The sequence below is a fragment of the Hyperolius riggenbachi genome, chromosome 4 (genome assembly GCF_040937935.1).
Source record: "Hyperolius riggenbachi isolate aHypRig1 chromosome 4, aHypRig1.pri, whole genome shotgun sequence".
NCBI lineage: Eukaryota > Metazoa > Chordata > Amphibia > Anura > Hyperoliidae > Hyperolius > Hyperolius riggenbachi.
Window position 1 is genome coordinate 373,604,605 of NC_090649.1, and position 24,318 is coordinate 373,628,922.

Consider the following 24,318-nt stretch of genomic DNA (forward strand, 5'->3'; position numbering starts at 1 on the left):
TGACAGGGACCCCCAGGTTAGGGAGTGACAGGGACCCCCAGGTTAGGTAGTGACAGGGACCCCCAGTTAGGTAGTGACAGGTGCCCCACTTACCTTGACAGCCAGCGTCAGACCCAGCCAGGGGCGTAACTAGGAATTGCCACCCCCCCTGCAGAAATTCTGAGCGGGCTCCCACCTCCCCCTAGGTCCGCTCAGGGCCATTTTTGGGGACTGGAGGGTTCGCAGCATGAGGGGAAAGCATGGTGGCACGTCAGTGGGGACCTCAGGCTCTCCTCTCCGCGCTCCCCTCCAGCTTTGAATAGTGGGTATGCAGGCAGCAGGGCAGCGGCAGATACATACCTTCCTTGCGTTCCACGGATGTTCCTCTCTCTAGTTTCTGATGTGACTTCCTGTATAAACAGGAAGTCGCATCAGACACTAGAGGGAGAAACATCCACGGTGGAGCGCACGGAAGGTATGTATCTGCCGCTGCCCTGCCGCCTGCATACTCACTATTCAATGCTGGAGGAGAGCCCGAGGTGAGGGAGGGGGGGACCGTCCCCCCTCCCCACCAATGTGCCACCAAGCTTTCCCCTCATGCTGTGACCCCCTCCAGATCCTAGCGGCAGGGCACCCCTGTAAATTGGGGGCACCCCAGGACATGTGGGGGCACGGGCCCCCTTAAAATAGGGCTAGCGACGCCCATGTTTGTCGGTAAATTTTTATAGCTTTGTCAGTAAAAATTATTGTGAAAGGTTGGCATTGCTGATAGGGAAGCTCTCATCCTAAATTTAGCTGCTTAATGCTAATTGGTGCAACACTGTCTCTTTGAAATATTTGCATATTTTTTTCAGTGGTTGTTGTTTATCATCCCATTATATGGATCTTTGGCAATTTTTTTGTGATTTGAGTGCAATTTAAATAAAGTCGAATTGCAGCAGTTGTAACACCACGCGTGTCAAGCATTGACCCGCAGTGGCGTTCCTGGGCAGTGGAAGAACGCAACATGTCAATACTGAGTGCGGCTGTGGCAGCGCTCAGATCTCAATCCATGGTGGGTCCGTCTGTACATCGCCGGTACTGAGCAGGCAGGCACTAACAAGCACCCGGCCAGTGCAGGAGAGCAGCTGACAGGCGCTGACTTCACCGCTTGTCAGCTGCCCTGAGGCCTCTTTTCCACAGGCAGTTGATAGGCAGTGAAAAGCCTCTTAAACTCTCACAACTGCTTACTGCTGCCTGGTACCTGCTCAGGCCCAGGCACACCACAAACCTCTAGCAGATCTTCAAAACGCTATAGGTTTTTTAAGCAGAATTCAGAGCGATTCTAGGCATGTTTAGAGATGTTTTCTAAACATGCCTAACATTTTATGGAGCGTTTTTGTGCAGCAGATGTCAAATATTGTTACAGTAAAGCTGTTACTGAACAGCTTCTGTAACAAAAATGTCTGGAAAACCGCTCTGATCTAGCGTTTTTCAGAGCGGTTTTCTTCTTTCTCCTATACTTTAACATTGAGGCAGAAACGCCTCAGAAACCTAAAAAATGCTGCAGCCCCTGAGTTTGCATTTGTGGAAAAAACGACCCGCTCTGGTGTGCACCATCCCATTCACTTTCATTAGCCAAGCGGTTTTCCCCCTGCAAGCATTTTAAAAAATGGTATGCTCTGGTGTGCACCAGCCGTAACTGCTGCCTGGCAACTGCTTGCTGAGCACACAGTTCAACTGCCCATGGAAATGAGCCCTAAAACAAATTATTGAGACACTACTTTGTTTATGATTATACTTTGCTGCATAAAATTTGCATGCACTGCCTAGAATGATACTGCAAGTATGTATTTCTTTCAATTACTTGCCTGAGTGATTATTTTATTTTTATTATTAATATTATGTATTGTATTTATAAAGCGCCAATAATACACATTGCCCACTGATCTGGCCAAAGCAATTAACACAGCATTCATTTTTAATTACTATTTTGCTGTGGCATTTTCTGACTAAGGAACAATGTGTCTCTACTATGAAATGTATTTATTTTGATAGTCACACTTGCTACCACTTCACGCTATTGTGGAAGGCAGATTGACACTGATATTCCGCCTTAATTTTAATTGTTCTTAATCCCCTCCCGACCACCTAACACCGATCAGCGTCAGGAGGATGGCAGCCCCAGGACCGCCTAATTCCGGACGGTGTCAAGTCTTGGGGTGGGTTTTGCAGGAGATCGCACACGCAGCTCTGCTTCATCATCAGTCTACCAGCAGCGATCGCAGGTAGCAGACTGTTAGATGGCGAAACCGCTGTATATTTACATTGTACAGCACTGCGATCTACAGCAGCGCTGTACTGGGGACAGCCATGTCACTCGGCTGTCCCCTGGAGAGGCTCAGAGAGTGATCGGCTCTCATAGGCTGTTCCTATGATAGCTGATCGCTGGGACTGGCTGTCAGGGGAGGGAGGGTGAAAAAACAACAACAACAAAATAATAGAGAAATGTATTAACTAAAAAAATAAACATTACAGGAGTGACCAGAGCTCACCAACAGAAAGCTCTGGTGGGCAGAAAGGGGGGGGGGGGGGGGGGGGGGAGAAACACTCCTTGTGTGTGCAGCAAGCTTTTAAAGCTGCAGAGTCAGGTGATGTACTATGGCAAATTAATTCACCTATCCTCCCGTGCTAAGTGACGGGTCATAGATATGTGTACAGTAAGAACATTATGGCTGCAGTAATGTGATACATTATGACTTTACTAATAGGAGAGATTTTTGGCTTTTCTAAATTGGTAATAAGTACAGTGTGGCTACAGTAATGAAAGAGTATTAGGACTGTAGCAATAAAGGCAACACTAAGGTTTCCCTAGTAAATGATACATAACTTCATTAATAAAGAAGGGATTATGGCTGCACGAATGGCGGGACCACGTGATGCAGCATGCGTCCAAGAGTACGCATCACGGCATCACGGACGCCAGAGTGAGCTAGTGAGCTGCACAACGCGGCTCACTCTGACGTCCACATCGAAGAGCACCAGGCCTTGCGTTAGGTGCACGTTATGCGACCTTAACGTAGCACCTAACGCAACGTCTTGGTGTGCAAGTAGCCTTAAACAGCATCTGAGAAAATATATATACAAGGTCATGAAAATCCTGTCACTATGGACAAGGTGTATTGTGTTCTATTGCAATTTCTGTCAACAACGTCAATAGAGCCGGCACATAAACTTTACTGTCTATGTAAATGAATGCAGAATTTCCATTCTCCAAGGGCAAGAGGAAATATGTTTACATTAGAACTGTATAATTTTTAAATATTGGCTGTGAAGAATGTCATTTTTTGGTTTCCTGCAGTACACAGAGAATCATACATATTTTCCAGATGATTAGTAAACATTATTTTTACAATTTGCTTACCCAGAACTGAATCATGCTTTTGTGTGCTGCTACTCTGAGCTTAGCTTTGCTGTTTTAAAGGGGAACTTCAGCCTAAACAAACATACTGTCATCAAGTTACATTAGTTATGTTAATTAGAATAGATAGGTAATATAATCTCTTACCCACCCTGTTTTAAAAAAAACAGGCAAATGCTTGTGATTCATGGGGGCTGCCATCTTTGTCATGGGGGCAGCCATATTTTTTGGTTGAAAGGAGGTGACAAGGAGCAGGAGACACAGTTTCAACTATCCTGTGTCCTGATTACCCCTCCCAGCTGCACACGCTAGGCTTCAAATGTCAAATTCAAAATGTAAAAAAAAAAAAAACTGCACCAAAACAGCAGAACGAGAACAACAAAATCAGAAATCCCATCATGCTTTGCACAGCATCAGGGGAAAAAAGCCCGGGCAGTTTTCTTCTGTGCAGCTAAAAATGAGGCTTGTATAAGAGAAACAAAGTTCTGATGCTGTGAAACTGTTAAAGAAACACAAAGCCTTTTCAGTGCTGCTGAGTCGATTTTTAGTCCGGAGGTTCACTTTAACTATTCAAGTGTCTGAGCTGGAAAGCCTTAAATAGAGGAACAGTTCTTATGGTAGAGTTGTCTCCTCTAGAGATGGCCCGAACGGTTCGCCGGCGAACGGTTCCAGGTGAACTTCCGGGAATTCACGATCGCGGAGAACCACGAACTTTACCAGAAGTTCGGTTTGCCCCCATAGTGCACCATTAGGGTCAACTTTGACCCTCTACATCACAGTCAGCAGGCACATTGTAGCCAATCAGGCTACACTCCCTCCTGGAGCCACTCCGCCCCCCCCCCCCCCCCTTATAAAAGGCAGGCATCGCCGGCCATTTTACTCACTTGTGTCCCTGCAGTAAATAGAGAAGGGACAGCTGCTGCAGACTCTCTCATATGGAAAGATTAGTTAGGCTCTTGTAGGCTTCTTAGCTTGCTCCTCGCTGATTCTTATTGCTAAAATAGCACCCCACAACAGCTCTTTTGAGAGCTAATCTTGTTATTGTGATCTATTTTTTTTTCTGTGTCTCACTGACACTTGCATTGCATAGACAGCCTTGATAATTCATACTGTGTGTGCCACTGCCAGGCCCAGCACATTCAGTGACTACCTGTGTGTGTGACAGGTGCAAATTACCCATCATGCATATACCTACCTGTTGTTCACTGTGCACCCACCTACATATGTGAGCGCACGCAGTGTCACTGTGCCTGTCCGCTACCTGTCTGTGTGTGACAGGTGCACATTGTAATACCCGTTACTGCATATACCTACCTGTTGTGTTCAGTGCACCCACCTACCTACGTGAGTGCACGCAGTGTGATATACCACTCCGTGCATACCTGTTAACTGCACCTGTGTGACTGCACATTGTATTAGTCAAGTCAGTGCATACCTTTCACTTCATCCCCCCCCCAATATGGACAAAACACAAGGCAGAGGCAGGCCACCTGGCAGGTCTGTTCGAGGTCACGCTGTCGTGTGGCCCTCGACCAAAGTACAGTGTTCAGAAGAAGGCACGTGCAATCAACCCCCAATATTGTCAGGACGTAGTTGACTATTTAACACAGAACACACTCATATTTCTCAGCTTCCACACGGAAGCGTGACATATCTTCCTCCTCCTGCTCTGATTCTGGCACCCCACTTAACACTCAGTCGGCTGCCACCACCAAAGTGCCATCACCCCAGGGCTCAGCAGTGTGGAATTTTTTTTTTTTATGTGTCTGCCTCAGATGAGAGCAATGCCATCTGTACTCTCTGCCACCGAAAATTGAGCCGTGGAAAGATCAAGACCCGCGTAGGCACAACTACCTTACGAAGGCACATGATTATAAAGCACAAACTGCAATGGGATGACCACCTGAGGAAAAGCAGCACACAAAAGCAAAGCCACACACCGCAGTGGAAGATACCGGGCCACAATTTTTTTCTCAAAAAAGGCGATACCGAAACTGTACCGTGATGTTGAAAGGCAAGTGGTGACATCTCTGGCACACAGCGTTGGGTCAAGGGTCCATCTGACCAGGGATGCCTGGTCTGCAAAGCACGCTCAGGCCTGCCTGAAGACTGTCAGTCCCCACACAGCATCTCTGCCCGCATGCCGGTTGACTGCCTTCTCTGCAACCACCAACAGGGTCTGATTTCAGAGCGATTCTAGGTATGTTTAGAGAGCTTTTCTAAACATACCTAGCGGTTTTGGGTGCGTTTTTTTTGTAGCAGATTACACATATTGTTACAGTAAAAGCTGTTACTGAACAGCTTCTGTAACAAAAACGCCTGGCAAACCGCTCTGAAGTAGCATTTTTCAGAGCGGTTTGCGTTTTTCCTACAATTTACATTGAGGATGAAACGCTTCAGAAAACCGCAAACGTGCATCAGGAGGCACGTTTGCGGCTGGGCATAAACCTCAAACCGCCGGTGTGCACCATCCCATTGCAATACAATTAGCAAAGCGTTTTTACAGGCGGATGCGGCCGGCGGATCTCTCCAAAAACCGCTTGGTGTGCACTAGGCCTTAGTTTGGTGTGTCAGTGTGAAGGAGTACTCTAATTACACTCCCTAATTGATGTATGCATATGCAAGATGTTTTAAAGCACTTTAGACCTGCAATTTAGCATTCAATGTGATTGCGGCCCTTAAAACGCTGCTTTGCGTCAAATCCAGATTTTTCCCCGGGACTTTTGGCATCTATCCCACTCTGCCATGCCCCCCCTCCAGGTGTTACACCCCTTGAAACTTGTTTTCCATCACTTTTGTGGGCAGTATAAGTGTTTCTATTTTTCAAAGTTCGCCTCCATATTGAAATCTATTGCGGTTCGCGGAAGTTCGCGCAAACCGAACTTTTGGCGGAAGTTCGCGTACCGAAAATGGAGGTTCGGGCTATCTCTAGTCTCCTCTTGCCTGCCCGATGATGACTAACACTATATTTATCTGACCTACACTCGGGGTAGCGCCGCAGAGGATTTCTCTGCCCCGGGAGGGATTTTTTAAACTAAATTTGCTTTAGCCTTTGTAGCTAGCACATCGCTAGCTACCATTGTCCCCCAAGTCCCTCTGCTCTTTTTTTTTGATTGCACCTGATCGCCGCCGTTATATGTACCCCCCCCCGGATGCTGCGATGGCGCAGCCTCTACAATCAGCTCCAGGCTTCGCTATGGGGAGGATCGGGATTGCGCATGACGTCAAGTCCGATCATCGCCATAGCGATGACTGAAGCTCATTGGGGAGGCTGCGGCTCTCGCGGAATCGCGGCTAGGTAATGTATAGTGGCAGCGATCGGGGGGATCAGAAGGGTGCGGGGACTTGGGGGACAATGGTAGCTAGCCTAGTGCTAGCTACAATGGCTAAAGCAAATTTAATTAAAAAAATCCTTCCCACAGATGCAGCCTCAGAAACTGCGTACCGCCAGGGAGGTTAAAGTAAACCCGAGGTGAAAGTGATATGGAGGCTAGCATATTCATTTCCTTTTAAACAATACCAGTTGTCTGGCAGCCCTGCTGATTTAGCTACAGTAGTGTCTTACTCTTAATTAAACAAAGAAAGCAGCTACTCTTGTCAGTTCTGACAATATTCTCAGAAATACATGACCTGCTTATGCTTGATCAGAGTCTATGGCTGAAAGTGTTAGAAACAGAGGATCAGTAGGACAGTAGGCAACTGGTATTGCTTAAAAGGAAATAAATATGGAAGTCTCCATATCACTCTCACCTCGGGTTCACTTTAAAAGCCTATGGGTCAAAATCATCTCATGTTCTTCTGACAGAAAATGTGATCATTCTTCACAATCCTTTTTATAGTGTTAATGTTTAAATTTGGAATCACGTAATTCTGTAACCGAGCACAAGCATTTTGCACTATTTAAGGACATATATCAGGGTGGGGTGCATTTAATTTAACGCCAATTCCAAGCTGGAAGGAGGAGGTATTGGAGTTAAATGAAATGCACCCCACCCTGCTGTTTGATGCTGAAATGGTGCTGAATGAGGGTGTTCGGGTAATGAATTACATGATTCTGAATTTGAGCACCAATACTATTCATAATTTGAGAAAATGGGTTTGGTTGTGCTAGACATCAAACAGTGCTTTCACTGTTACCATCACCAGCACGGACACAGACACCAGGAATGCTCAGCAGAGCTCGAATAGTCGAGTAGCTTGAATATTCGAGCTCTTTTTCAGCTATTCGAGCTCGGTATTCGAGCTCGAATAGATGCAGCTATTCGAATGGGCTATTCGAGTAAACTCAAATAGCCCAATCACTATTCGCGCTATTCGAGCAAACAGCGCTATTCGAGCTCGAATACCGAGCTCGAATAGCGTCATAGCCCAGATTGATGTCCTTAGAGCCAATCAGAGGGCTCCCAGGCCCTCTGACGGCAGCCAATCACAGAGGGGGACCCTGGCCAGCTCCTACCCTATAAATAGCGGCCGCCATGTTCGGTTTTTCCGTCCTTGCTTGGCTGTACAGAGAGAGATCTGCTCCTTTGTGCTTTGGCTTAGCAAGTGCTCTATTGTGGTCAATCACCTAGCGTTTTTGCTCACATACACCTGCTATATACACCTATATTGTTGTTAGCTAGATAGAGATTGTATTTTAGTTAGTAGCTTGTGTGTTACATAGAGACAGCTGCTGCTGCAGGCAAGCTTACACAGCTTTAGGTCTCAGGGCCTTGCCTGTGTGGGCAGCTGTCCTCCTGTCCTCTGTTAGTTTATTTCTCATCTATACCAGTGTTTCTGCTGTGTATTCTACCCTGTCTTGTCCTTTACTACTGAGTGATTATTATATTTTGTAGTTATACTACTGTACTAGGGACACTCACTGTAGTGTACACAGTACACAGTATTCCCTTCTACTGAATCATCTGATTACTACTGAATCTGATTATTGTATTTTCTAGTTGTACTTACTGTACTAGGGACACTCAGTCACTGTTCATAGGCTAGCTCCTGCGTGTGTGTGTGCGTGCACTGTCTGTAGTGTACACACACTCTATTTCCTCCTACTGAATCTGATTACTACTGATTATTGTATTTTCTAGTTAGTGTACTAGGGGACACACTCACTGTTCACTGTTCACACTTACTGATTTCTGAATTATTGTATTTTGTATTTGTACTGTACTAGTAATCACTTAGCGATCTAATCACTTAGTGATTAGTGTCACCTCACCCACCAACCCACTCCATTAAAGTGCCCCACTTTTTCACCCGCCCTTTTAAAAAACGTTTTTGTTTACGCCCAAAACATCTAAGATGTCTGGAAGTGGCAGCCAGCGCGGTTTGGGCAAGGGGAAGGGCAGCAAGGGAATCAGGAGGAGAGGGAGCAGCATTGTGGCAAGCCGCGCCACCATGCACAGTTCCGCAGCAGCAGCAGCTGCGTCAGTGGCTACCATTCCACCTATAGCCACTGGCCGTGGACGCCTTGGGCGCCCAGTAGGAGCATCTGCAACTCACGCTGCAGACGCAGCAGCAGCAGCGTGTAGTACCTGCTCCTATTTTCCTCCAGCCGGGTCGGAAACGTCCCATTGAGGAAAACGATGCAGCCACTGTGGTGCAACTGATGACGGAGAATGAGCAGCCCGCCATCAGCTCTGCATCCGAGGCCTCCACCCTCACCACCACCACCACCCCTGTTTGCAGCAGCCGCCCAGCAGGGCCTGGGGTGGAGGCCAGTTCACCGTCAGTTGGCGACCTGTCATTCAGCAGTCTTTTGACCCCAGGCATCATGAGTCAATTGTCTGCTGTTGTTGGCGATTTTGAGGAGGAGATGCTGATGGGCACTTTGGGAGAGGAGGGATTGGACAGCAAGACTGTGGCGACAGTCAAGCAGCCCATCCATGCATTCATTAGAGGAGTTTGGGGGGTCATCATCCCAGCAGGACATGTTTCAGGAGGGGGAGGATGATGATGATGACAGGGTGACGGACAAAGACTGGGTGCCACCACCAGCACCTGGGGATGTCATCATCAGCAGCTCTGAGGAGGAGGAGGAGGATGCGCTTGTGGGCCTTGCAAGAAGGCACATCATTGAAGCATTGGCAGCAGTAGGCAGGTCCCACAGCCTGCTGGTGTCTCAGGCTCAGCAGCAGAAGCAGCAGCATCTGCCAGTACCACCACCAGCCGCACCCAAGCCCCCCCCCCCCAACCACCACAGGGAGACAGGCAGCAGCGGCTCCAGGCCATAGGGGGTTTTTCTTGTCACCAATCTGGCAATTTTTCACCATGCCCACAGTTGACAGCAAGTACGCCACTTGCAACCACTGTCAGCGGAAGTTGAGCAGAGGTGCAGACCCCTTAAAGTTCAGCACCAGCTCTCTGATCAACCATCTTGCTGCTAAACATTACCACCAGCATGAGGAGTTCCAGAGGCTGAAGGCATCTGGTGCTGGCAGTGGCACCACACCCATCACTGCACAGCCTTCAGCAGCAGCAGCAGCAACAGCAGCCACCCGCCCTCCTGCTCCTCCAGCAGCACCAGCAGGAGTGCAGAAACGCACTGCTCCTCCCCCCTCTGCAACTCCTGCCGCCGACACTGAGGCCTGTTCTGGCAGCCAGTCCTCAGTGGCCTCCTCTGCTGTCTCCGCTGATTCCCGTGCTAGCAAAAGGCGACGCCAGAGCTTTTTGAGCGAGTCCTTCCAGGGGGGTGGTTAGGGCTCTGCCTCCCAGCAGCCGTCGCGTGCGGCAGCTGAACGGCTTGCTGGCACAGGCCATGTGCTCCCAACTCCTGCCGTACATGCTCGTGCAGGAGGGGAGCGACATGCATGCGCTGCTTGCTTGTGCAGCCCCAGACTGGCAGCTCCCCAGCAGACACTTCTTTGCCCGCCAGGTCATGCCTGCACTGCACCGCTTTGTCATGGCCAATGTGGAGCGAGGGCTGGAGCACGCGGTTGGTGAAAGGGTCCACGTCACCATGGACTCCTGGAGCAGCCGCTTCGGGACAGGCCGCTACCTGTCCTTCACTGTCCACTGGGTCAGCTTGGTGGAAGGGGGTGAGGATGGGAGAGCAGCAGCGGGCACAGCAGCAGCAGCAACACAGTGGGTGGTGCCTCCCCGCAGGGTCAGGGGAACTGCAGCAGGTTCCTCCGATCCTCTGCCATCCTCCGGCACACCTGGCCAAACCCCCAGCCTCAGCAGCAGCGTGAAGCCACGCCACTGCCAAGCACTGCTGCAGTTGGTCAGCCTTGGGAAGACCAAACTGACGGCAACCCATGTGTTGGCCAAACTCCAGGAGCAGGAGAGGATTTGGCTGACCCCCAGAGGCCTCAGAGTCGGAGAGGTGGTGGCCGACAATGGGGCCAATCTGGTTGCCGCAATCGACAGGGGAAACCTGACCCACATCCCCTGTCTAGCCCACGTGCTGAACTTGGTGGTGCAGAAGTTCTTGCGCACCTACCAGGGGATGGGCGAACTGCTGGAAACGGCAAGGAATGTTGTGCGTCACTTCCGGCGCTCGGCTGCAGCCTGTGCGAGCCTGGAAGACGTGCAAAAGGAGCTGGAGCTGCCACGCCATTGGCTGATCCTTGACGTTCCAACTCGCTGGAACTCCACCCTGGTGATGTTGGAGCGTCTGGTTGAACAGAAGCACGCTGTCAACCAGTACCTTGCCCTGGCCACTGTGTCCACCGCTCAGAAAAGGGACAAGACCAGCAACATCCCGTCCATCGTCCCCGATGACGACTGGGGGCACATGCAGCAGGTGTGCTTAGTGCTGGCTCCCTTTCTGCAGGCCACCAACATGGTGAGCAGGGATCATGCTATGGTGTGCGAGTGGGTGCCCCTGGTTTGTCTGCTGAACAGGGCCCTCGATGCTTTGCTGGAACAGGGAGCGGCAGCCTTGGCCCAGCAGGAGCAGCATGCAGCTGCATAGTCCACCTCTGAGGGGGAGGAGGACTTGGTGGATGAGGGGGATCAGCACAGTGCAGCTGAGTTGGTGCGGGGGTGGAGAGAGGATGAGGCGGCAGAGGAGGAGGATGAGGACAGCACTGCCGTCGATGTGCCAGCACACGTGGCCCGCCTCTTCCCAATGGCAGCGCACATGCTGACGTGCCTGCGCAGGGACCCCAGGGTGATCCAGATGAAGCAGAGGGAGGACATCTGGATCAGCATGATGTTGGACCCGCGCTTCAAGGGGAAGTTGAGCCAGTTCCTGCCTCCTACAGGAGGAGACCCAGCGCAACAAATAAGGAGCTTGCAGCAGGTTGAGCGCTTGGAGGAAGCCTTCCCCCAGCTTTCCACCCCCACTGTCCAGCCAGCACAGAGGCAGCAGCAGGTGCCTGCATCCAGCAGCAAGCGCCCCACAGACCTGCTGTCTCTCAGCAACGAGCTCTACAGGACTGTAGATGCTCCAGCAGTGACTAGAGAGGAGGTGCATGCAGCAGCATCCTCCTCCGGTCACAGCCAGCGCCTGACCCGCATGGTGGCTGACTACATGGGGTCCTACTCAGGCCCGGCCCTAGACTTTTTGCCGCCTGAGGCGATCTTCAAAAAAATCGCCGCCCCTCCCCCCTCCCCCCCATGTGTGTGGGGGGCCGCCCGAGCTGGAGGGGATAGCGGGCAGGAAGGGGGTATTGGGCCTAGCGGCGGGGAGGGGGTCGGACCCCCCCCCTCCCTCGCCTGGGTCCCCCGTCCTCCGCTCCCCTCCAGCTTTAAAAGTGACGTCCCTGGCTGCAGCTAGCTACATTGTAAGAGGCAACGGGCGGGGATCACTCACCTCTTCCTCGTTCCAGCCCGAGCCTGCGCTCCACTGACGTCACTTCCTGCGGCGTAGCAGGAAGTGACGTCAGTGGAGCGCAGGCTCGGGCTGGAACGAGGAAGAGGTGAGTGATCCCCGCCCGTTGCCTCTTACAATGTAGCTAGCTGCAGCCAGCGACGTCACTTTTAAAGCTGGAGGGGAGCGGAGGACGGGGGACCCAGGCGAGGGAGGGGGGGTCCGACCCCCCTCCCCGCCGCTAGGCCCAATACCCCCTTCCTGCCCGCTATCCCCTCCAGCTCGGGCGGCCCCCCACACACACGGACGGGCGGGTGCCGCCCCCCCAGAAGTGCCGCCTGAGGCAAAAGTTTCACCCCGCCTCATGGGCGGGCCGGCCCTGGTCCTACTGCGGGCTTGACAGCGATTCCCTGTTGATCCCATGGAGTATTGGGTCAAGCGCCTGGAGATCTGGAGCGAGCTGGCGCAGTACGCCCTGGAAGTGCTGTCCTGTCCCCCTTCCAGCGTGCTGTCCGAGCGCTGCTTCAGTGCAGCTGGTGGCGTGGTCACCGAGAAACGCTCACGTCTGTCTCACAAGTCTGTGAACAGACTGACGTTTCTCAAGATGAACCAGGCGTGGGTGGAAGGCGAGTTCCTGGCCCCTGTTGTCGGCGAGAGGGGGACATGAACTGGCTGCCGGAACCATCGTTAATATGCCTTACCACCCTTTACCACCTCCTGGCTCCTGCTCACTACTAAGCCAGCCTGGTTCAGTTTGACTATTACGTCGCCTGTAGCCACACATTTTACACCTACAGTGGGCTGCTGTGTACTGCCCTTCTGCTGTCTGTCTGTGTTTCCCACTGCCAGGGTACACAGATTTACCCTCTGCTGCCACTCTGCCACCCACTATTACGTCCAACAATAGCTATATGTGTAATTTGCTGTAAAAAAAAAAAAAAAAAAAAGATTTTTCTGAGGTGCCCGGGTTGAAAACAGTGTTGTCCCAGTTGTGTATTGGACACGATGTGGGCTGCACGACCGCTGTCTGGGACCTCCTGTTGTGTTTATTTACAGCCCTGGTATCACCGCTAGGTACCAGGGCTATTATGTCACGCTGCCTACCTGCTGCCACACTCACACTACTCCTCCATTCCTCCTGCTGCTGCTGCTGTCTGTCTGTGTTTCCCACTGCCAGGGTACACAGATTTACCTTCTGCTGCCACTCTGCCACCAGCTATTACGTCCAACAATAGCAATATGTGTAAAAAAAAAAAAAAAAAAAGATTTTTCTGAGGTGCCCGGGTTGAAAACTGTGTTGTCCCAGTTGTGTATTGGACACGATGTGGGCTTCACAACCGCTGTCTGGGACCTCCTGTTGTGTATTTATGGGCTGGTGCCACCGCTAGGTACCACAGCCTATTATGTCTCGCTGCCTGCCTCATTGACTGCCTGCTGCCACACAATCATCCTCCTCCTGCTGCTGCTGCTGCTGCTGAATTTACCTCCTGCTGTCTGTGTGTTTCCATTGCCAGGGAGCACATACAATGGTGCTTCCACCATGCGCCACCAGCTATTTATTACGCTCAAAAATAGCTGCATTTCTTTAAAAAAACGAAAAAAATATATATACTTTTTAATACTTTGTGATATTATTTTTAGAGGTGTCCGGGTTGAAAACTGTGTTGTCCCAGTTGTGTATTGGACACGATGTGGGTTTCACGACCGCTGTCTGGAACCTCATGCTGTGTATTTATGGCCTGGTACCACCGCTAGGTACCACAGCCTTTTATGTCTCGCTGCCTGCCTCATTGACTGCCTGCTGCCACACAATCATCCTCCTTCTGCTGCTGAATTTACCTCCTGCTGTCTGTGTGTTTCCACTGCCAGGGAGCACATACAATGGCGCTTCCACCATGCGCCACCAGCTATTTATTACGCTCAAAAATAGCTGCATTTCTTTAAAAAAAAATATAGAAGAGAAATAAGAGGAGAAGAAGAAGAAGAAGAAGAAGAAGATACACTACTGAACAGAATTTTGGACACAACTTCTCTTTCCACCTTTTTTTTTTTTTTTTTTTTTTTTTTTAAAGGAACATCCCCACATAATCACTTGCTGTTGTTACTTGGAAAAAAAGATGTTTCTTGCATCATTCACCCCCAAAACAAGTGTTGGAAGCTATTTAAGGCCAATTCGAATAGTCAGCTCCGAATAATGAGCTCGAATACCGACTCGAATTTCGAGGTCGAATCGAATAGTAAAAAATATTCGACTCGAATAATTTACTATTCGAATTCGACCTAACTCGAATAATAAAAAGGGGTATCCGAGCATCACTAACAGACACCACCAGAGCCAGGACAAGGTCCTCCAGCACCCAAGGCTGAGACACCAAAGTGCGCCCCTCCATCCCTCCACCCCAGCCGTCACACACTGATTGCTATTAGACTAAGAGGCACCCCAGGGCCCCCAACACCTTAATCTCTAGTTATCTGGCTTGTAGTCACTTCCATGTATCTCCTTTTCTTATTTCTTTCTGCTTCAAACACAATTAGGAATGACAGCTGAATGATTTGTGCGCCCCCTCCTGCACTGCGCCCTGAGGCTGGAGCCTCTCCAGCCTATGCCTCGGCCCGGCCCTGGACACCACTATTATAATTCTTTCCCACTCTATCTTAAAATAACAAAAAAGGCTCTGGTTGGAAGTAAACTTAAAGCAGAATATAACCCTGCATTTCAACTTTGCTCTAAAACATTATTTACAGCATATTATATGCAACCAGCATTTTTTTTTTACTGGACCAGCATTGGAAGGGTTACACACAGAGCTTTAAATTTCCTGGAGAGAACTGCTCCTCGCAGCCAAAGTTTAGATAGATACATTTAAGTAAACAAAATGTAACAAGTGTGGAATGTGACTCACTCTCTCTGACTGTGCAGGAGCTGGAGGACAGCCAAAGAGCGTGTAACATTCCTCACTTGTTACATTTTGTTTACTTAAATGTATCTATTTAAACTTCGGCTGCCGGGAGCAGCTCTCTCCACAGAACTTTAAAGCTCTGTGTGTAACCCTTCCAATGCTGGTCTAGTAAAAAAAAAAAAAATGCTGGTTGCATATAATATGCTGTAAATAATGTTTTAGAGCAAAGTTGAAATGCAGGGTTATATTCCGCTTTAAAGAAAATCTGAAGCCAACTTAAACTTATGAGATAATGAATTGTATGTGTTGTACGGATAAGTAGAACATTAGTAGCAAGGAAAATAGTCCCATGTACTTTTTCACAATTGTATGTTTAGAAACCACACTCTGGACCATATGCAATTCACTTTTTCATTGAAATTTTCTCCTAGGTGATATTTCTACAACTTGTAAATAAAATGCCGTTTAAGCCACCAGCAAGCAAACAAATACTCAAAATAATTTTGGCAGTACTTTTCACCAACTTTTTGGTACATTTTCCTTTTGCAAAGTGCTAAAAAGTTATTTTGAATTGAAAATGAAACATTATCTCCTAGGAGAAAACTCAGGAAAAAAAGTGAATTGCATATGGGCCTTTGTATTTTAAACTTGAAAACAAAGTAGAGCTAATGACCCTTTGAACTGTCTTGCAGTAAAAACTTTATCCAAGCTGTCTCTGGGCTGGTGCACACCAAAAACCGCTAGCGGCTCTGCAAATGCTAGTGGTTTATGAAGCTGTTTTTCAGGGCGATTCTAGGCTTGTTTAGAGAGATTTTCTAAAGAGAGATTTTCTAGAAGTACTGTAATAGAAAAGTTTGATACATTCATAGGGCCTGGCAGGGCTGGTTTTACCATAAGGCACTGTAGGCATGTGCCTACAGGCACCTGATGATGGAAAGGTGGTTCACTCCGCACCCCTAGTGCCTCCCTCACACCTTACCTATGCAGATTCCCGAGTGGACTGTAAATGAGAGGTTACTCACCCAGATTTAGCCTTCTCGCTGACCAGATCTCCCTTCAGTCTCTGGCACCTCTAGCTACCTAATACTTGGGAGAAACTCCAGCTACTTAACACTGAGGATAGCTCTGGCTACCTAATACTAAGGGGCACCTGTAGCTAGCAATGATGGGCAAGGAAAGTGAGGGAGAAGTGACATCTGAGCCAGCCAGCACACTTGCGGTACAGTTTGGGGGTTTGTAAGTTCATAGAGGGCGAAGTCTAGGGTGCCATGCCATCTGTTCCTATAAGCTCCTGCGATGTAAATCTGGGCTTGGAGCCTGATGCACTAACTTGCAGTAATTTTGCCATGCACAGACAGTGCACAGCAATATTACCTTTACTACCGACAGCATGTACCGTGAGTTATGCTATTAGCGTGACTCATAGTACTCAAGTAGCATGAGCGTTGGCTGGCTGTGGATAGCATTCTGGTTAAGGGCTCCATCTATGATACAGGAGTCCAGAGTCCGAATCTTGGTTCTTCCTGCTTAGTATGCAAGCAACAATTCCGTAAGGAGCCCTTGTGCTAGACTCCCTAACACTGCTCCTGCCTATTGAGCACCCCCTAGTGGCTGCTGCTCATGCTCTGAGTCAGCTAGGAGAAAAGTGCAATAAAAATGTTATTTGTCTTCTCTTGTATGGCAGAGTTATTCAACATTTTATTGGTATGTACCCCTTTTGAAACCCTGTACTCACCAAGTACCCCCTAGCATAGTAAACATTATCACAAGTAACCCTTGACAATTATATATTTAATCATAGTACATGATAATTTGCTCTGAACAATTTCCAAGCATTTACTATTGCTTTTAATAAGCTGAAATACTAATTTTCTAAAACACTGAATTTGTTATTCTTGGTTAAGTATATCAAGGCTGAGTACCGCCCTGGGTTCACACGTTGAGAACCTAGATTGTACAGTAATGAGCAGTACTAATATTAATGCTCATTAGTAGCGTGGATAACCTTTAGCATCATTCACACTACTCCAGTACCACAGGTCACGCTACAAGTGTAACTCGTGGTACATGCTGCCAGTCTGTGCGCAGCAGTATTACCGTAAGTTAGAGCGTCAAACCCATAGACTTGTAATTGTAAGCCTCTGATTCACATGAATCATGACAAGCAATCACAAGCCTTACAAATCTATTACCTGACTGAGCTGATGACACGTAGCTTAGTAATTTCTGAAACACTGAAGCAACACTAGCCATTGGCTAGTTTGGCCAATTTGCTCTATCGCCATCATTCCTTCCTGCCACCCGATCCTTCCCTTCATACCAGTCACATCACATATTGTTTGCATGAAACAGATTTTTTTTTTAATTTAAGCTTTCTACATTATGAGCTGTCTGGATATAATTAGAGTTGGGCCGAACGGTTCGCCTGCGAACGGTTCCATGCGAACTTCAGTGGTTCGCGTTCGCGTCCCGCAGGCGAACCTTTGCGGAAGTTCGGTTCGCCCCATAATGCACATGGAGGGTCAACTTTGACCCTCTACATCACAGTCAGCAGGCCCAGTGTAGCCAATTAGGCTACACTAGCCCCTGGAGCCCCCCCTTATATAAGGCAGGCAGCGGCGGCCATTACGGTCACTCGTGTGCTGCCTGCGTTAGTGAGAGTAGGGCGAGCTGCTGCAGACTGTCTCTCAGGGAAAGATTAGTTAGGCTTAACTTGTTCCTGTCTGGCTGCATACCTCTTCTGTGAACCCACCACTGCATACCTGTGCTGTGAACCCACCACTGCATACCTGTGCTGTGAACCCACCACTGCATACCTGTGCTGTGAACCCATCACTGCATACCTGTGCTGTGAACCCACCACTGCATACCTGTGCTGTGAACCCACCACTGCATACCTGTGCTGTGAACCCACCACTGCATACCTGTGCTGTGAACCCACCACTGCATACCTGTTCTGTGAACCCACCACTGCATACCTGTGCTGTGAACCCACCACTGCATACCTGTTCAGTGAACCCACCACTGCATACCTGTGCTGTGAACCCACCACTGCATACCTGTTCAGTGAACCTGCCACTGCATACCTGTTCAGTGAACCCACCACTGCATACCTGTTCAGTGAACCCACCACTGCATACCTGTTCAGTGAACCCACCACTGCATACCTGTGCTGTGAACCCACCACTGCATACCTGTTCAGTGAACCCACCACTGCATACCTGTTCTGTGAACCCACCACTGCATACCTGTTCTGTGAACCCACCACTGCATACTTGTTCTGTGAACCCACCACTGCATACCTGTTCTGTGAACCCGCCACTGCATACCTGTTCTGTTCAGTGGACCCGCCACTGTATACCTGTTCAGTGAACCCACCACTGCATACCTGTTGTGTTCAGTGAACCTGCCACTGCATACCTGTTCTGTGAACCCGCCACTGTATACCTGTTCTGTTCGGTGAACCCACCACTGCATACCTGTGCTGTGAACCCACCACTGCATACCTGTTCTGTGAACCCACCACTGCATACCTGTTCAGTGAACCCACCACTGCATACCTGTTCTGTTCAGTGGACCCGCCACTGTATACCTGTTTAGTGACCCCGCCACTGCATACCTGTTGTGTTCAGTGAACCTGCCACTGCATACCTGTTCTGTGAACCCGCCACTGTATACCTGTTCTGTTCAGTGAACCCGCCACTGCATACCTGTTCTGTTCAGTGGACCCGCCACTGTATACCTGTTCAGTGAACCCACCACTGCATACCTGTTCTGTGAACCCACCACTGCATACTTGTTCTGTGAACCCACCACTGCATACCTGTTCTGTGAACCCGCCACTGCATACCTGTTCTGTTCAGTGGACCCGCCACTGTATACCTGTTCAGTGAACCCACCACTGCATACCTGTTGTGTTCAGTGAACCTGCCACTGCATACCTGTTCTGTGAACCCGCCACTGTATACCTGTTCTGTTCGGTGAACCCACCACTGCATACCTGTGCTGTGAACCCACCACTGCATACCTGTTCTGTGAACCCACCACTGCATACCTGTTCAGTGAACCCACCACTGCATACCTGTTCTGTTCAGTGGACCCGCCACTGTATACCTGTTTAGTGACCCCGCCACTGCATACCTGTTGTGTTCAGTGAACCTGCCACTGCATACCTGTTCTGTGAACCCGCCACTGTATACCTGTTCTGTTCAGTGAACCCGCCACTGCATACCTGTTCTGTTCAGTGGACCCGCCACTGTATACCTGTTCAGTGAACCCACCACTGCATACCTGTTGTGTTCAGTGAACCTGCCACTGCATACCTGTTCTGTGAACCCGCCACTGTATACCTGTTCTGTTCAGTGAACCCGCCACTGCATACCTGTTCTGTTCAGTGGACCCATCACTGTATACCTGTTCAGTGGACCTGCCACTGTATACCTGTTCAGTGAACCCACCACTGCATACCTGTGCTGTGAACCCACCACTGCATACCTGTTCTGTGAACCCACCACTGCATACCTGTTCAGTGAACCCACCACTGTATACCTGTTGTGTTCAGTGAACCCGCCACTGCATACCTGTTCTGTTCAGTGGACCCGCCACTGTATACCTGTTTAGTGACCCCGCCACTGCATACCTGTTCTGTTCAGTGAACCCGCCACTGTATACCTGTTCAGTGAACCCGCCACTGCATACCTGTTGTGTTCAGTGAACCCGCCACTGTATACCTGTACTGTTTAGTGAACCCGCCACTGTATACCTGTACTGTTTAGTGAACCCGCCACTGCATACCTGTTGTGTTCAGTGAACCCGCCACTGTATACCTGTACTGTTTAGTGAACCCGCCACTGCATACCTGTTGTGTTCAGTGAACCTGCCACTGCATACCTGTTGTGTTCTGTGAACCCGCCACTGCATACCTGTTGTGTTCAGTGAACCCGCCACTGCATACCTGTTCTGTTCAGTGGACCCGCCACTGTATACCTGTTTAGTGAACCCGCCACTGCATACCTGTTGTGTTCAGTGAACCCGCCACTGTATACCTGTTCAGTGAACCCGCCACTGCATACCTGTTGTGTTCAGTGAACCCGCCACTGTATACCTGTACTGTTTAGTGAACCCGCCACTGCATACCTGTTGTGTTCAGTGAACCCGCCACTGTATACCTGTACTGTTTAGTGAACCCGCCACTGCATACCTGTTGTGTTCAGTGAACCTGCCACTGCGCACCTGTTCTGTGAACCCGCCACTGCATACCTGTTGTGTTCAGAGAACCCGCCACTGCATACCTTTTCTGTTCAGTGGACCCGCCACTGTATACCTGTTTAGTGAACCCGCCACTGCATACCTGTTGTGTTCAGTGAACCCGCCACTGTATACCTGTTCAGTGAACCCGCCACTGCATACCTGTTGTGTTCAGTGAACCCGCCACTGTATACCTGTACTGTTTAGTGAACCCGCCACTGCATACCTGATGTGTTCAGTGAACCTGCCACTGCATACCTGTTCTGTGAACCCGCCACTGCATACCTGTTGTGTTCAGTGAACCCGCCACTGCATACCTGTTCTGTTCAGTGGACCCGCCACTGTATACCTGTTTAGTGAACCCGCCACTGCATACCTGTTGTGTTCAGTGAACCTGCCACTGCATACCTGTTCTGTGAACCCGTCACTGCATACCTGTTGTGTTCTGTGAACCCGCCACTGCATACCTGTTCTGTTCAGTGGACCCGCCACTGTATACCTGTTTAGTGAACCCGCCACTGCATACCTGTTGTGTTCTGTGAACCTGCCACTGCATACCTGTTCTGTGAACCCGCCACTGTATACCTGTTCTGTTCAGTGAACCCACCGCATCAGTGCGCATACCTGTGCAGTTAAGTGAACCCACCTACCTACGTGAGTGCACGCAGTGTGATATACCACTCCGTGCATACCCGATATGGACAAAACAGGTAGAGGAAGAGGTAGTGCCAGAGCCAGAGGAAGGCCACCCGGCAGGTCTGCGCGAGGTCGTGTAAATGTAATTTCGTGTGGACCTGGCCCACAGTACAGTGCTCGGAAGAAGGCACGTCCCATCACGTCCCAAGATTGTCAGGACGTGGTTGAGTATTTAGCGACACAGAACACCTCATCTTGCTCAGCCACCAGCGCAACTACTAGCACCACTTCCGCTGCATTTGACACTTCGCAAGAATTATTTAGTGGTGAAATCACTGATGCACAGCCATTGTTGTTACAGCCAGATGAATTTTCACCAGCTCATATGTCTGCGTTACGCGGCAACACTATGGATGTAACGTGTAAGGAGGATGAAGGACCTACTGATGGTGCATGTTTGGATTTTTCTGAGTCAAGCGAAGCTGGGCAGGATGACTACGATGATGACGATGATAGGGATCCTCTGTATGTTCCCAATAGAGGAGATGAAGAGGGGGACAGTTCAGAGGGGGAGTTAGAGAGTAGTAGGAGGAGAGAAGTTGCTGAAAGAAGCTGGGGCAGCTCTTCGTCAGAAACAGCTGCTGGCAGAGTCCGGCACCATGTATCGCCACCTATGTACAGCCAGCCAACTTGCCCTTCAGCATCAGCTGCTGAGGTCCCCATAGTGCCCACATCCCAGGGTGGCTCAGCGGTGTGGAAATTTTTTAATGTGTGTGCCTCAGATCGGACCAAAGCCATCTGTTCGCTCTGCCAACAAAAATTGAGCCGTGGAAAGGCCAACACTCACGTAGGGACAAGTGCCTTACGAAGGCACCTGGAGAAAAGGCACAAACAGCAATGGTATGGCCACCTGATCAAAAGCAGCAGCAGCACACAAAAGCAAAGCCACCCTCCTTCTCCTCTTCCTCCTCCATCAGGTGCATTATCTGCTTCTGCCGCTTTCTCCCTTCCACCTTCACAGGCACCCTCCTCCACTCCGCCTCTGCCCTTGAGCGGTTCCTGCTCCTCTGCCCACAGCAGCAGTCAGGTGTCCGTGAAGGAAATGTTTGAGCGGAAGAAGCCAATTTCGGCCAGTCACCCCCTTGCCCGGCGTCTGACAGCTGGCGTGGCGGAACTGTTAGCTCGGCAGCTGTTACCATACCGGCTGGTGGACTCTGAGGCCTTCCGTAAATTTGTGGCCATCGGAACACCGCAGTGGAAGATGCCAGGCCGCACTTATTTTTCGAGAAAGGCCATACCCCAACTGCACCGTGAAGTTGAGAGGCAAGTGGTGTCATCTCTTGCGAAGAGCGTTGGGTCAAGGGTACACCTGACCACGGATGCCTGGTCTGCCAAGCACGGGCAGGGCCGCTACATTACGTACACAGCCCATTGGGTGAACCTGGTGGTGAACGATGGCAAGCAGGGCGCAGCGGACCAAATTGTGACACCTCCACGGCTTGCAGGCAGGCCTCCTGCCACCTCCTCTCCTCCTGCTACATGCTCTTCGCTGTCCTCCTCCTCCTTGGCTGAGTGGCAGTTCTTCTCTCCAGCTACACAGCCCCAGCTCCGCAGGGCCTATGCTGCATGCCAGGTAAGACGGTGTCACGCCATCTTAGACATGTCTTGTCTCAAAGCGGAGAGTCACACTGGAGCAGCTCTCCTGGCTGCTCTTAAGAAACAGGTGGATGAGTGGCTGACCCCGCACCACCTGGAGATAGGCAGCGTGGTGTGCGACAATGGCAGCAATCTGCTTGCCGCTTTGCATATGGGGAAGCTGACACACATACCCTGCATGGCACATGTCATGAATCTAGTGGTTCAAAGATTTGTGGCAAAGTACCCTGGCTTAGCGAATGTCCTGAAGCAGGCCAGGAAGTTCTGTGGGCATTTGAGGCGGTCTTACACAGCCATGGCACGCTTTGCGGAAATTCAGCGCAAAAACATGCCGGTGAGACGCCTCATTTGCGATAGCCCGACTCGCTGGAACTCGACCCTGCTCATGTTCTCCCGCCTGCTAGAACAGAAGAAAGCCGTGACCCACTACCTCTACAACTACAGTAGAATGAAACAGTCTGGGAAGATGGGGATGTTCTGGCCCGACAACTGGACACTGATGAAAAATGCATGCAGGCTCATGCGGCCGTTTGAGGAGGTGACCAACCTGGTGAGCCGCAGTGAGGGCACCATCAGCGACTTAATTCCCTACGCTTACTTCTTGGAGCGTGCTGTGCGTAGAGTGGCGGATGAAGCTGTGAATGAGCGTGACCAGGAACCGTTACGGCAGGAACAGGCATGGGACCAATTTTCATCAGACCCAGCTGTTTCCTCAACACCTGCGGCAGCACAGAGGGAGGAGGAGGAGGAAGAAGAGAAGTCGTGTGCAGAAGACGAGTCAGACTCAGAGGATGATGAGCAAGGTGTTTCTTTGGGGGAGGAGGAGGAGGGGACAGCGGCAGGAGAACAACCGCAGCAGGCGTCGCAAGGGGCTTGTGCTGCTCAACCTTCCCGTGGTATTGTTCGCGGCTGGGGGGAGGAGGTTGACTTACCTGACGTCACTGAGGAAGAGCAAGAGGAGATGGAGGGTACTGGATCCGACTTTGTGCAGAAGTTGTCTTTTATGCTGTCCTGCCTGTTGAGGGACCCCCGTATAAAAAACCTCAAGGGGAATGAGCTGTACTGGGTGGCCACACTACTAGACCCTCGGTACAGGCACAAAGTGGCGGACCTGTTACCAACTCACCGGAAGGTGGAAAGGATGCAGCACATGCAGAACCAGCTGTCAACTATGCTTTACAATGCCTTTAAGGGTGATGTGACAGCACAACGCCAACAAGGTACCACTGCCACTAATCCTCCTCCCGTGTCCACGCAGTCAAAGACAGGATGCTCCAGCGATCTTATGGTGATGTCGGACATGCGGACGTTTTTTAGTCCAACGCCTCGCCGTAGCCCTTCCGGATCCACCCTCCACCAACGCCTGGAACGGCAGGTAGCCGACTGCCTGGCCTTAAGTGTGGATGTAGACACTGCTGTGAACAGCGATGAGGAACTCTTGAACTACTGGGTGCGCAGGCTTGACCTGTGGCCAGAGCTGTCCCAATTTGCCATCCAACTTCTCTCCTGCCCTGCCGCAAGCGTCCTGTCAGAAAGGACCTTCAGCGCAGCTGGAGGCATTGTCACAGAGAAGAGAAGTCGCCTAAGTCACAAAAGTGTTAAGTACCTCACCTTTATCAAAATGAATGAGGCATGGATCCCGGAGGGCTGCTGCCCGCCCCAAGACTAAGTCAGTCCCCGCACACACAGCATCTCTGCCTGCACGCCGTGTGACTGGCTGCCTGGCCTGCCCCAAGAAGACTAAGTCGCTC

General features: G+C 50.2%; 1 long non-coding RNA gene across 1 annotated transcript in view; it reads left to right on the forward strand.

The window, feature by feature from the left end:
- The first annotated feature begins 1,713 nt into the window (after window positions 1–1,713).
- The window catches only part of LOC137504081 (uncharacterized), a 219,372-nt gene continuing 196,767 nt past the window's right edge, over window positions 1,714–24,318 (forward strand). The window contains exon 1 of the long non-coding RNA XR_011019411.1: window positions 1,714–1,804. This is a non-coding gene — a long non-coding RNA (uncharacterized lncRNA). The remainder of the gene's footprint in view (window positions 1,805–24,318) is intronic.